This window comes from Hordeum vulgare, chromosome 7H (assembly GCF_904849725.1).
Source record: "Hordeum vulgare subsp. vulgare chromosome 7H, MorexV3_pseudomolecules_assembly, whole genome shotgun sequence".
Taxonomy (NCBI): domain Eukaryota; kingdom Viridiplantae; phylum Streptophyta; class Magnoliopsida; order Poales; family Poaceae; genus Hordeum; species Hordeum vulgare.
Genome location: NC_058524.1, coordinates 140,730,753 through 140,743,158, shown reverse-complemented (window position 1 = coordinate 140,743,158; position 12,406 = coordinate 140,730,753).

Sequence of the window (12,406 nt, the reverse complement as noted above, 5' to 3'; positions counted from 1 at the left end):
CTACGGCCGCCCTGAAGAAATCCACATCGACTTTGATGAACTCTTCCAGATGTACAATGCCGACGCCCTCGAAAAATCGCTTATGAGTTGCTACTGTCTGTAAGTTTTTCAATTCGTTGTATACATATAACTTGTTTAGTTATTTCAATTCATTGTCTACATATAACTTGTACTCTATTATGCAGAATGCAGATTTTGGAATGTAAAAGTAGGAACATCCTAAATATTGGGTTTATTGACCTAGATAAAATACATATAGCGACGCTAACTGATAAACCCAAGGACACGGAGGAAAACCTTCTAAGGTTTCTAACAGATCAAAATTTCTGTGACCACATACTGTTTCCATACAACTTCAAGTGAGGGTCTTTACTCTGTTGTGTCCATTCACTTATAAGTGTAATTGATAAGTTACTGACACACACACACACACACACACACACACACACATATATATATATATATATATATATATGTGCAGCTTCCATTGGATTCTGTTGGACATTCAAATTGATAAGGGAAGAGTTGATGCCTTCGACCCATTATCGAGACCCTTGGAACAGTTCCAAAGCCTGCAGGACATGCTCCAAGGGTAATTTCAATCATTCTTGTGCTCTATCGGTCTCTATCGATGATTTTATGATATATCAATTAATGAAAAACTTAGCAAATCATTTTCCTTGTCGGGCAGGGTTTGGAAGCGGTTCAAGTGCGTGACTCCCGGTATCGATCATGAGAAGCTGACCTTTAGAGCGGCTCAGGTAAGTAGTAGTATGATATACTTCTATTTTCAATACATTTATGATGCTAGATTATTATTTTGATTATATATATTCTATTCTCGTAAAGTGCGACCAGCAGCCACGCGCGACGCATCTATGCAGATACTATGTTTGCGAGACCATTCGCACGTTTACCTCTAAGCACAAGGATTACATATACGACGTAAGAAATGAACATTCACACCTCTATTTTTACCCGTCATTCTTTGTTATCATGATTGATATTCATATTCATCTCCTCTTCTTATATAGTACATGGCCATGAGGGAGAAGTCCCTACCAGAGCAACGCGCGATTGCTGTTGCAGAGGAGCTTGCGACCTTTCTGAGGACGGAAGCTATAGATGATAAAGGACGATTTAGTGTAGCCAGGGGCCATTACTGATGTTGGTCCATGTAATCGAATAGACGGGCTCTAGTCCCGATAATTCAGATCTCCATATAATTCTATATATATGCTCGCTTGTAAGATAAGTTAATCTTATATATATATATATATATGCATAAACATGTATATTTAGAATTATATGAAAACTAATTCCCGAACACCAAACGAGACATCACGTTAATCTCCCGAACACCTAAACCCTAAAACCCTAAAATAAACAAAATCTGCAGAAACTCTTTAGTCCCGGTCTGTGTTTAGACCCGGGACTAAAGGGCCTGCCCCTGAGGGCGCTCCGAGGCGCCCACGTGGAGCACCTTTGGTCCCAGCTTGTAGCAGGGCCGGGACTAAAGGTTAGGCCTTTAGTCCCGCCCCTTTGGTCCCGGTTGGTGAACCGAGACTAAAGCGCTTTACGGTCCGGGACTATAGGCCCTGTCCCCACTAGTGAAAAGGCAAAGGGTAATGATCTTTCCTAGTGGCTTTATTCAATTTCCTAAAATCAATTAACATCCTATAGCGAGTAACAATTCTCTTTGGGATCAATTCATCTTTATAATTAGGGACAACGGTAATGCCTCCCTTCTTAGGGACGCAATGCACCATACTTACCCAATCACTATGAGCAACATGATAGATAATACCTGCTTCCAGAAGCTTTAGTATTTCTTTTCTTACCACCTCTTTCATCTCAGGATTTAATCTTCCTTGATGATCGGCAACTGGTTTGGAATCAGGATCAGTTTTAATTTTATGCTGGCATAGAGTGGGACTAATGCCCTTAAGATCATCAAGAGTATATCCAATAGCAGCACGGTGCTTCCTCAGAGTTTTCAATAATTTCTTTTCTTCATGCTCTAAAAGGCTAGCACTAATAATAACAGGATATATCTCTTTTTCATCGAGATAAGCATACTTAAGAGTATCAGGTAACTGTTTAAGCTCAAACACAGGATCACCCTTTGGCAGAGGTGGATCTCTAAGTAGTTCAACAGGAAAATTATTCTTAAGGATAGAATGTTGTTCAAAGATAAGTCTATCTATCTCATTCCTTTCATCCATATGCATATCATTTTCATGCTCAAGCAAGTGTTGTTCTGAAGGATCAGTACGAGGCATAGCAATAGAAGCTAGGGCAATAATTTCATCCTTACTAGACAATTATTTTTCATGAGGTTGTCTACCAAACTTGGAGAAATTGAATTCATGTGACACACCTTCAAAGCCAACAGTGACAGTTTGTTTCTCACAATCAATCTGAGCATTAACAGTATTGAGGAAAGGGCTGCCAAATATGATGGGACAAAAGCTATCTTGTGTGGTAGCAAGAACGAGAAAATCAGTAGGATACTTAGTTTTACCACACAAGACTTCAACATCTCTAACAATTCCCAAAGGGCAGATAGTATCTCTATTGGCAAGCTGAGTAGTAACATCAATAGGTTCCATCTCGGCAGGTGCAATCTCATCTTTAATTTCATCATATAAAGATCGAGGTATTGCACTAACACTAGCACCCATGTCACATAAACCATGATAACAATGATCTCCTATCTTTACAGAAACGACAGGCATGCCAACAACAGGCTTATGTTTGTCTCTAGCATGAGGTTTAGCAATTCTAGCAGCATCTTCACAGAAGTGAATAACATGCCCATCAACATTGTCGGACAAGAGGTCTTTGATAATAGCAATGCTAGGTTCAAATTTAATTTGCTCAGGGGGTGTTGGTGTTCTAATGTAGCCCTTACGTATCACAGTTGAAGCTTTAGCATGATCCTTTATTCTAACAGGGAACGGTGGTTTCTCAATGTAAGCACTAGAAACAATAGGATCATTATAAGCAATGACTTTCTCTTCAACTGGATTGGGTTTAACTACATTGAATTCTATGGGAGGATGATATTTAAACCACTTCTCTTTAGGGAGATTAATATGAGCAGCAAATGATTCACATAATGAAGCTACTATCTCAGAGTCAAGTCCATGCTTAGCGCTAAAATCACAAAAAAGTATTTGTTTCAACGAAGGATTCAACGCAATCGAACTTAAGATTCATACCTGACTCCTTACCTTCATCAAACTCCCAATCTTCAGAGTTGCATTTAATTCTTTCCAATAAATTCAATTCGAAGTCAACATCTCTCTTCATAAAGCATGGTGCGATTATCATGAGAAAGCCGAGCATAGAAGTTCTGAATAACAATTTCTCTCGAGAGCTCATGGTTGGGGCATGAATATAACATTGACTTAAGCCTCCCCCAAGATTGAGCGATACTTTCTCTATCACGAGGCCAAAAATTATAGATATAATTCCGATCACGATGTACCAAATGCACAGGATAAAACTTTTGATGAAATTCCAATTTCAATCAGTTGTAGTTCCATGATCAAGTATCATCACATAGCCTATACCATGTCAATGCTTTATCCCTCAAAGATAAGGGAAAGACCCTCTTCTTGACCTCATCCTCGGTCAAACCTGCAAGCTTAAATAAACCACAAACTTCATCTACATAGATTAGATGCAAGTCGGGGTGTGATGTTCCATCTCCTCTAAAAGGATTAGCCAACAGTTTCTCTAGCATTCCCGAAGGAATTTCATAATAAATATTTTCAGTAGGTGCAGTAGGTTGAGGAGCAACTCCTTGTGCTTCCGGTCGAGGTGAAGATACCCCGAACGAGCTCCTCAAAGGATTAGTTTCCATAGTGACAAGTGACAATAAATTTCAGCACACTATATAAATGTTTCCTTATCAAATTTCACCAGCTCGCAGTCGAGTGAAGTAGTCTTGAACTTTTATGAGGTGGCAGTTAAGGCGATACATGCTTACGTCCAAATCATCAGGAACAGGAAACTTGGGGGTCCAAGTATGGCTCCACCTCAAAGGTCTCTTTATCAAAGTCAAGACAGAATTCTGTAGAAGAAGAGAAATGAAGCATAAGCTGCATGTCAGTCGACGGAAAATGTAAGGACTCACCCGACAAAGGGAACATACCAACGATAGATGCGAGCATCTTCAACAAGAAATCTTTTATGAAACTTTCTAAAGCATTTCCCCTTTTTGCCATAGAGTTAAGCTTCTTCGCCCATTCATCTCTTTCTTTCCTCATCTTTTCATTTTCTGCCATCAACTTGTCAAAGTCCGCAAGCTTCGGACTTCTCCTTCAGCTTGGCAAGGACTAGATCCTTTTCTTCCAGCACCTTTTTCATCGCATCACATTCCAGCTTCAGTTGGTTCTTCATAGATTCCATTTGAGTGTACTGCGACCCAATCTCGCAAGCCTTGTGAAAAACATCCGAGGGGAAAAATAAGTTACAAACGACATAATTATTTTTCTACTTCCGAGTGGAAAAATACAAGCCATTCAACACTATTATGTTTCTACTTCTGAGTGGAAAAATAAAGGTCATTCGGCACTATTATTTCTTTACTTCCGAGTGGAGAAATACAAGTCATTCGACATTTAGTGGCCCGCTGTACCCACCCATGTTTTTCGGACTACTTCCCTTCATAAACGAACGACACTGGTCTCTGGGACTACACCCAGTGGGTGCACTTAGCGTGCCCCCACTGGATACAAAATTACTCGGTCACACCTGTTTGCTCGAGTCTTGTGTTTACTAATTCTCAATAAGACCATTGCCGAAGCAAGCACTCGACAACGGTCTCGGGGACTACACCAAGTGGGTGCACTAAGAGTGCCCCCATTGGAAGATAGAAACACTCGACCAGGTCCGACCTGGCCGAGTGACAAATAGAATATACATCTGAATTTCAGACTCTTGATGATGCAAGCATTCAACAACAGTCTCGGGGACTACACCTAGTGGGTTCACTAAGCGTCCCCCCACTGGAATAAAAACTACATACTATATGGCAAACCCCCAGTGGGTGTAAAGTAATAAAGCAATATTGACAAGATCGACAAAATTCCAATCGGATTGACAAACGAGACTCAATCGGAAAACAACGTACAGTGCAACTTACTCGAATGTTTGCTTGAAGTGTCGAGCTGGCATCATACGCCAGTTTGCTGGCCTCGAACACCTCCTTTGTGCGTTGCATCATCAGATTTCCCTGGATCATCGTCTCTTTGGCAGCGCCACTCTGGTCCTATGGGACGCGATGCATAGAGAATGCAACTGTTGAAGAAGTGGGCATCACGACAGGGGTAGCTTGGGTTACTTGAGGAGCACTCAGCACAGTCGTCACAATAGTTGATCCAATCGGATGGGCCGCCGCAATAGCACCTGAACCCACTGGAGGAGCGGTCGACAGACCCGTCACACGCATCCCCAATGCAGTCGTAACTGGCTCAGCAGGAGTGTGTTCCATAGTTGTATGTTGAGGCTCTGGATCGTCATCCAAGAAAATGATACCCGAAGCTAAAATGGTGATGGCCAAAATCAGTCTTGATCTGATATATGAAATGGAGTGAGGCTAAGGTTGATCATACCTGGTCGAGGCGCAGGCTGATCCACTGCATCCAGGTCCATGCGGTCCTCTCCCATCTTGACAGGAGTCGACACCGAGGTAGCAGCACTGGCAAATGAATTGCACTCAGTCAACAGAACTTTTGAAAAGACACCATGGCAAGATAAAAAAGACAAGCACTTACACTGAGGTAACCGGCATGGCGATTCTCATTCGCGGTAAAGCCTTTCGGAGTTTTGACGTACCAGGCTTCGGCTATATTGCGGTCTTCTCCACAGAGTAAGGCGCGATGGCTCGGTCCCACTTCATGCTTCTACTGCTAGAGGCGACTGTTTTACTTGGTGCAACTGATGGGTCATGGCGTTGCTTGGTTCGTGGTTCTCGGTGTGGAGGACATTGTTCTTCTTCCTCACTATCTTTTGAAGCGTCTTCGCTCTCTTCGCTGTCGTCTACATATTCACTATCAACACTCCCACCTTCACTTTCTCCTCCAAGGTCGAACTGATCCCCGTTGGGCATAGGAGAGTGCAGGTTGGTCCATTCCTGCAAAGTTCAAAGGTAATAGAGTCTGTCGGACGAATAGAAAGTCACTCGACAAAGACATAAATACAATCAGAAAAGAGGCAACATACCAGCTTCCGCGGTTTATTCTCAGCAGAATAGGGCGCGACTCGTCTAGATCCCATGGGGTCGTCGCAAGGACCAGTGATGCTTCGGATCCACTGTCTTACCGTCTCCTCATTGAATTCCTCTAGGTACGACCGAGTGGGGTCTTCGGAACCAGTGTAATGCCACATGGCATGGTCCCTTGCTTGAAGAGGCTGGATGCGCCGACTGAGAAATGTCTCCAGCGGGTCCAAACTAGTCAGCCCGTTTCTGACCAAGTTGATCACTTCCCCCGCCAACATTTCCACTTCTTCCTTTTCATCCTCGAATACGGTCAATATTCTAGGGGCAGTCGGACGATCAAAGGTAAAGGGGGGAAGGCCAGTCGACATGTTTGGGGAGGTAATATCATTGTAGTAGAACGATGACACCTGCCAGTTCCTAAGCGATTCAGGGAGAGTCATTGGAGGATAGGTACTCCTATTCCTCTTCTGAACTCCCAGGTCACCGTACAACTGGATAACGTTGGTCCGGGTGTCCCCATGATTCGCTTTCTTCACTCTCTGAGACCGGGCAGTAAATATATTCTTGAACAAACCCCAATGAGGAGGGTAGCCCAAGAGGCACTCACACAAGGTGATGAACGTAGATAGATATGCGACAGTGTTGGGAGGGAAATGATGGAGATCTGCCCTCTCCATTCGTACCCTACACCTCTACTGTCAGGTTTATTCCCACGACACCCCTCTTGGTGGATCAAGAAGGCGAGAATCGTCATCGAGTTGTACGTGTGCTGAACGCGGAGGTGTATTCCGATTGGCAATATATCGGGATGGGATCATGGGACGGATCGTGATGAGATCGCGGGATAGGCTGCGATTTGGATCGCGAAGATGTTCCACTACATCAACCACGTTATATACGCTTCTGTTTAGCAATCTACAAGGGTATGTAGATTCACTCTCCCCTCTCATAGATGATCATCACCACGGATAGGTATTGCGTGTGCGTAGGAAATTTTTTGTTTCCCATGCGGTCTCATAGCCACGCCCTATTGGATATAGCGCATACTATGATGTCTCTTATCGAAATACCACTATCGTTTTGGGTTAGGCATTAGAGACAACCGCATTCACTTTAAATAGGGCACCACGTAATTCCTTTGAGATGACAACGTATAAACTATGGTTTGGAGAAACCTAAGCTGTCGTTTCTTAAAAGTTTAGGGCTACGATGCTTATGTGAAAAGGTTTCACTCTGATAAGCTTGAACCCAAAGCGGATAAATGAATCTTCATAGGATACCCAAAACAGTTGGGTACATCTCCTATCTCAGATCCGGAAGCAAAGTGTTTGTTTCTAGAAACGGGTCCTTTCTCGAGGAAAAGTTTCTCTCGAAAGAATTGAGTGGGAGGATAGTGGAAACTTTATGAGGTTATTGAACTGTCACTTCAACCAGTGTGTAGCAGGGCGCATGAAGTTGTTCACGTGGCGCCTACACCAATTGAACTGGAAGCTAATGATAGTGATCATGAAACTTTGGATCAAGTTACTACAAACCTCGTAGGTCAACAAGGTCACGTACTGCTGTAGAGTGGAACGGTAACGCTATCTTGGAGGTCATGTTGTTGGACAACAATGAACCTACGAGCTATGGAGAAGCGATGGTGGGCCCGGATTCCGGCAAATGGCTAGAGGCCATGAAATCCGAGATAGGATCTGATGGGGTCATAGTCCTAGGGTAGGGTCATAGGCCTGTCCTACAGGTCCTACCCAAGGACTACCCCACGCAAGGGACAGGACCTTAAGTATGCCCGACTGTATTAAGGTGCCCCCATCATCCAGTCGGTAACGGGCTCAGGATCATCCAGTCGGAGACTAAGACTCGGAGGACACCGGACCTACCGACTGGATACACTCGGTGCGTCGTAACCTCCCTGGAGGGAAACTGCCGTGCGTTTCCGGGTGCATTAACTAGCATTTATAGCATACGTTACCTGTAACGCATGCATTCAATCGCCACTACTCCACCCTTGAATGAGAACCGTTGTGGAGGGCAGCGCACTCTATATAAGCCACCCTCTCCCTCTGGTAAAAGGGTTAGAAAAACATTGTACTCCATATTACACTCGGTAACCAGCTCCAAGAGCACTGAGACGTAGGGCTATTACCTCCACCGTAGAGGGGCCTGAACTCATACAACCTCGCCGTAGCTAGGACTCTGCCCATCTCATTCGTACCCTACACATCTACTGTCAGGCTTATACCCACGACAGTTGGCGCCCACCGTGGGGCAGGCGTCTAAGCGACTTCTGGCGAGTTTACGACTACTTCCTTTCGTCATGTCCTCTGGTGGAGTTTCGAGCATGGGTCACCAGATCCTCTTCGGTGCTCTCTCCTTCGTCGTCGACGATTCGGCGTGGCTTCGGGAGGCACCCCTTGACGTCAAGGCGCTTCCCCGTCGCGGGGCCACGCACTTTCGCGCCGGCGATCGCGGCGTTCTTCTTCTCCAACAATCGGCTCCGTTGCCGACTTGCACCTTCGTCACGCGCCGCAGCAGGCGATCTCGCAGTCCACGTCTACAACGTTGGGTGCAGCATGCCCGAGCGCGCCAGTTCGCGTCCTCTCAGGTGGCAGTTTTGGAGTCTGTTGTAGTCGCCCCACGCTCCTAGTGCTCGGACTCAGTTCCGACTGAGCTTCCTACCGAGTACGTGGGTCGTGGGCCTGCAGCAGAAGTACACATGGCCAACTCCCATGAAGATCCTCGTCAAGCCGACCGAGGTGAAGTTGGCGAAGAATCCGGTGCGCGTCGTCCGCCTCATCGTTCTGCCAGCCGACACACTCGGCGGAGCAACGTGGAGGTGTTCCGCATGCCCCTCCTCAACCTGGCCGCGGCTGCCCAGATTGCCGATTCCCTCCAGCTGACTGATTCAGAGGCAGGAAGGGGAATCGAACAAATCCGAGCCCTGTTGCGCACGGCGCAGCAGCAGAATTCGGCAGTCTCCCAGTCACACAATCGGATCCACAATAGTTTCGTCCATGCAAACACGCATAGATCGGTTCACAGCCCTGGATCTCATCATTATCGCCGTCGCTCACGCACCCCTCCACGGGGTGCGCCCTACGGGTCCCGACATCATGATGATCGGCATTCAGTCGGCGACACCTACGACCCAAGACCCGACGCAAGGGGCCGAATCGCCCAACAAAGAGTTGACAGGGGTCGAGCCCACCGCGATGGTCGCGATATGGACCGTCCGAGTGGAAGCAGGGCCATCGTATCTGGCCCCGAGTGTTTTAGTCGAGCCATCCGCTCGCCTGATATACCGCCCAACTTCCGATTGGTTGCGGGAATCGGTAAATTCTTAGGAGAGTCCAAGCCCGAAACATGGCTAGACGACTACCGAGTGGCGGTCCAGATCGGAGGAGGAGACGACCATGTTGCTATGAAGCACCTCCCTCTCATGCTGGACGGCTCGGCCCGAGCTTGGCTGAACCAGTTGACCCCCTCAAGCATTTATAGTTGGGCAGATCTAGCCCGAGTGTTCATCAGAACCTTCGAAGGAACGTGCAAGCGCCCTGCAGGTCTTGTGGAGCTTCAGCACTGTGTCCAGAAGCCGAATAAACCCTTGCGCGACTTCATCCAGCGATGGACGACTCTTTACCACACGGTGGAGAACGTCACCGAGCATCAAGCAGTCTGCGCCTTCAAAGCAGGCGTGCGGTACAGGGAGTTGTACTTGAAGTTTGGTCGAACCGGCGACATCTCCATGAGCAAGATGATGGAGATAGCAACTCGCTATGCAAATGCGAAGAAGAGGACCGCATCCGAAGCGGTAAACAAAAGACAGTCGGCGATGCCGACGGAGGTAACACTCGGAAGCAGAAACCGAAGGTTCCTCCCACACCGCAAGCAGAAGCTGCAGCTGTAACCAGCGCCAAATTCAAGGGCAAAGGGAAAGCGCAGTTCACCTCCAAGAAAAAGCCTTTCAACAATCCCATCCTGGACCAGCCTTGTCCAATCCATACGAATATGGATGAGGAAGGTAACCCCATATACGCAAAGCACACCACTCGGCAGTGCCGTCTCCTGATCCAGGGTTTCAGCGAAGGGCAACCGAGTGAGAAGAATCCTGAGCAGGATGAGGAGGACAAGGAGGATCCGTTCCCCCAAGTCCATGCAACCCTCATGATCTTCGCTGAATTCGAAAGCAAGAGTCGACTGAAGCTAGTAAACAGACAAGTCAACATGGCCATTCCGAATGCCCCCAAGTTTCTCAAATGGTCTCAGACTGCGATAACCTTCGATCAGTCGGATCATCCAACACATGTCCCCACCCCAGGAAGGCAGGCTTTGGTCGTCGACCCGGTGGTGAAAGGGGTCCGACTGCGCAAAGTCCTAATGGACGGCGGCAGCGGGTTGTATTATGTACGCTGACACTCTCAAGGGGATGGGCATTCCGATGTCCAGACTCAGCGAGAGCAATATGCAGTTCCACGGAGTCGTCCCAGGGCGGAAGGCCAAATCACTCGTCCAGATCGCATTGGAGGTCATCTTCGGCTCCGACAAGAACTTTCGCAAGGAGAAGCTCATATTCGAGGTGGTGGACTTCCAGAGCGCTTACCATGCAATTCTGGGCCGCTCGGCATATGTGAGTTTCATGGCACGACCGTGCTATGTGTTCTTGAAGTTGAAAATGCCCGGTCCAAAAGGAGTTATCACCATCACCGGCAACCGCGAGCGAGCCGAGGAGTGTCTGCAAGAAGGGTCGAGGATCGCCGACTATCAGATGGCTGTACTCGAGCTCGAAGAGTACAAGAAGACAGTCGACCCCGCCGACTTAATGCGCTCGAAGAAGCCAGCTTCTGAGTCCGCGTTCCAGTCGGCAGGGGAGACTAAGAAGGTTAGCATCCACCCGACGGACGAGTCTGCCGCCCCGACAAACATCTCCACCACCCTGGATCCCAAATAGGAAGCCGAGCTCACCCAATTCCTCCGTGAGAACTGGGACATCTTCGAATGGAAGCCATCTGACATGCCGGGTGTACCTAGGGAGTTGGCTGAGCACCGACTGCATGTGGATCCCGTTGCTGGGCCTGTCCGAGTGCGCCTGCGCCGGTCCGCCGCGCACAAAAGGAAGGCAATCGGAGAAGAGGTGGCTAAGCTGCTAGCTGCCAGATTCATTCGCGAGGTTCACCACTCCGAGTGGCTCGCCAATGTAGTCATGGTGCCCAAGAAGGACAAGTCACTCCGGATGTGCATTGACTTCAACCACCTCAATAAGGTCTACCCGAAAGACCATTTTCCGCTCCCCCGCATAGATCAAATTGTCGATTCGACTGCGGGGTGCGAGCGTTTATCATTTCTTGATGCCTACTCGGGTTATCATCAGATCCGTCTGTATGGTCCCGATGAGTTGAAAACAGCTTTCATCACCCCGTTTGGGTGCTTCTGCTACATCACCATGCCTTTCGGTCTGAAGAATGCAGGAGCTACCTTTATGCACATGATCCAAAAATGTCTCCTCGACCAGATCGGTCGCAATGTGGAGGCATACATGGATGATATCGTAGTCAAGTCCCGCAAAGGTTCCGACCTGCTGACTGACTTGGCAGAAACATTCGCCAACCTTCGTAGGTACGATATCAAGCTAAATCCTATCAAGTGTTCATTCGGTGTTCCCAGCGGAAAGTTACTCGGTTTCTTCGTTTCCGAACGAGGGATCGATGTTAACCCCGAAAAGATCGGGACCATCGTCCGAATGGAGAGGCCGGTCAGAATACACGATGTTCAATGTCTCATAGGTTGCTTAGCAGCTTTGAGCAGGTTCATCAGTCGACTCGGCGAAAAAGCACTACCTCTGTACCGACTCATGAAGAAATCAGATACCTTCGAGTGGACAGACGAAGCCCAAGTCGCGTTCGACGACCTCAAAGTCCTACTTTCCACCCAGTCGGTGCTTACTGCTCCGCTCAGTAAAGAGCCCCTTCTTCTGTATATCGCGGCTACAAATCAAGTCGTCAGTACTCTTCTTACAGTCGAGCGAGAAGAAGAAGGCAAAGCATACAAGGTTCAGCGGCCAGTGTACTACATCTCCGAAGTCCTGACACCTTCCAAGCAGAGGTATCCCCATTATCAAAAGCTTATCTATGGGATCTATTTGACTGCGAAGAAGGTTGCCCATTATTTCCAAGACCA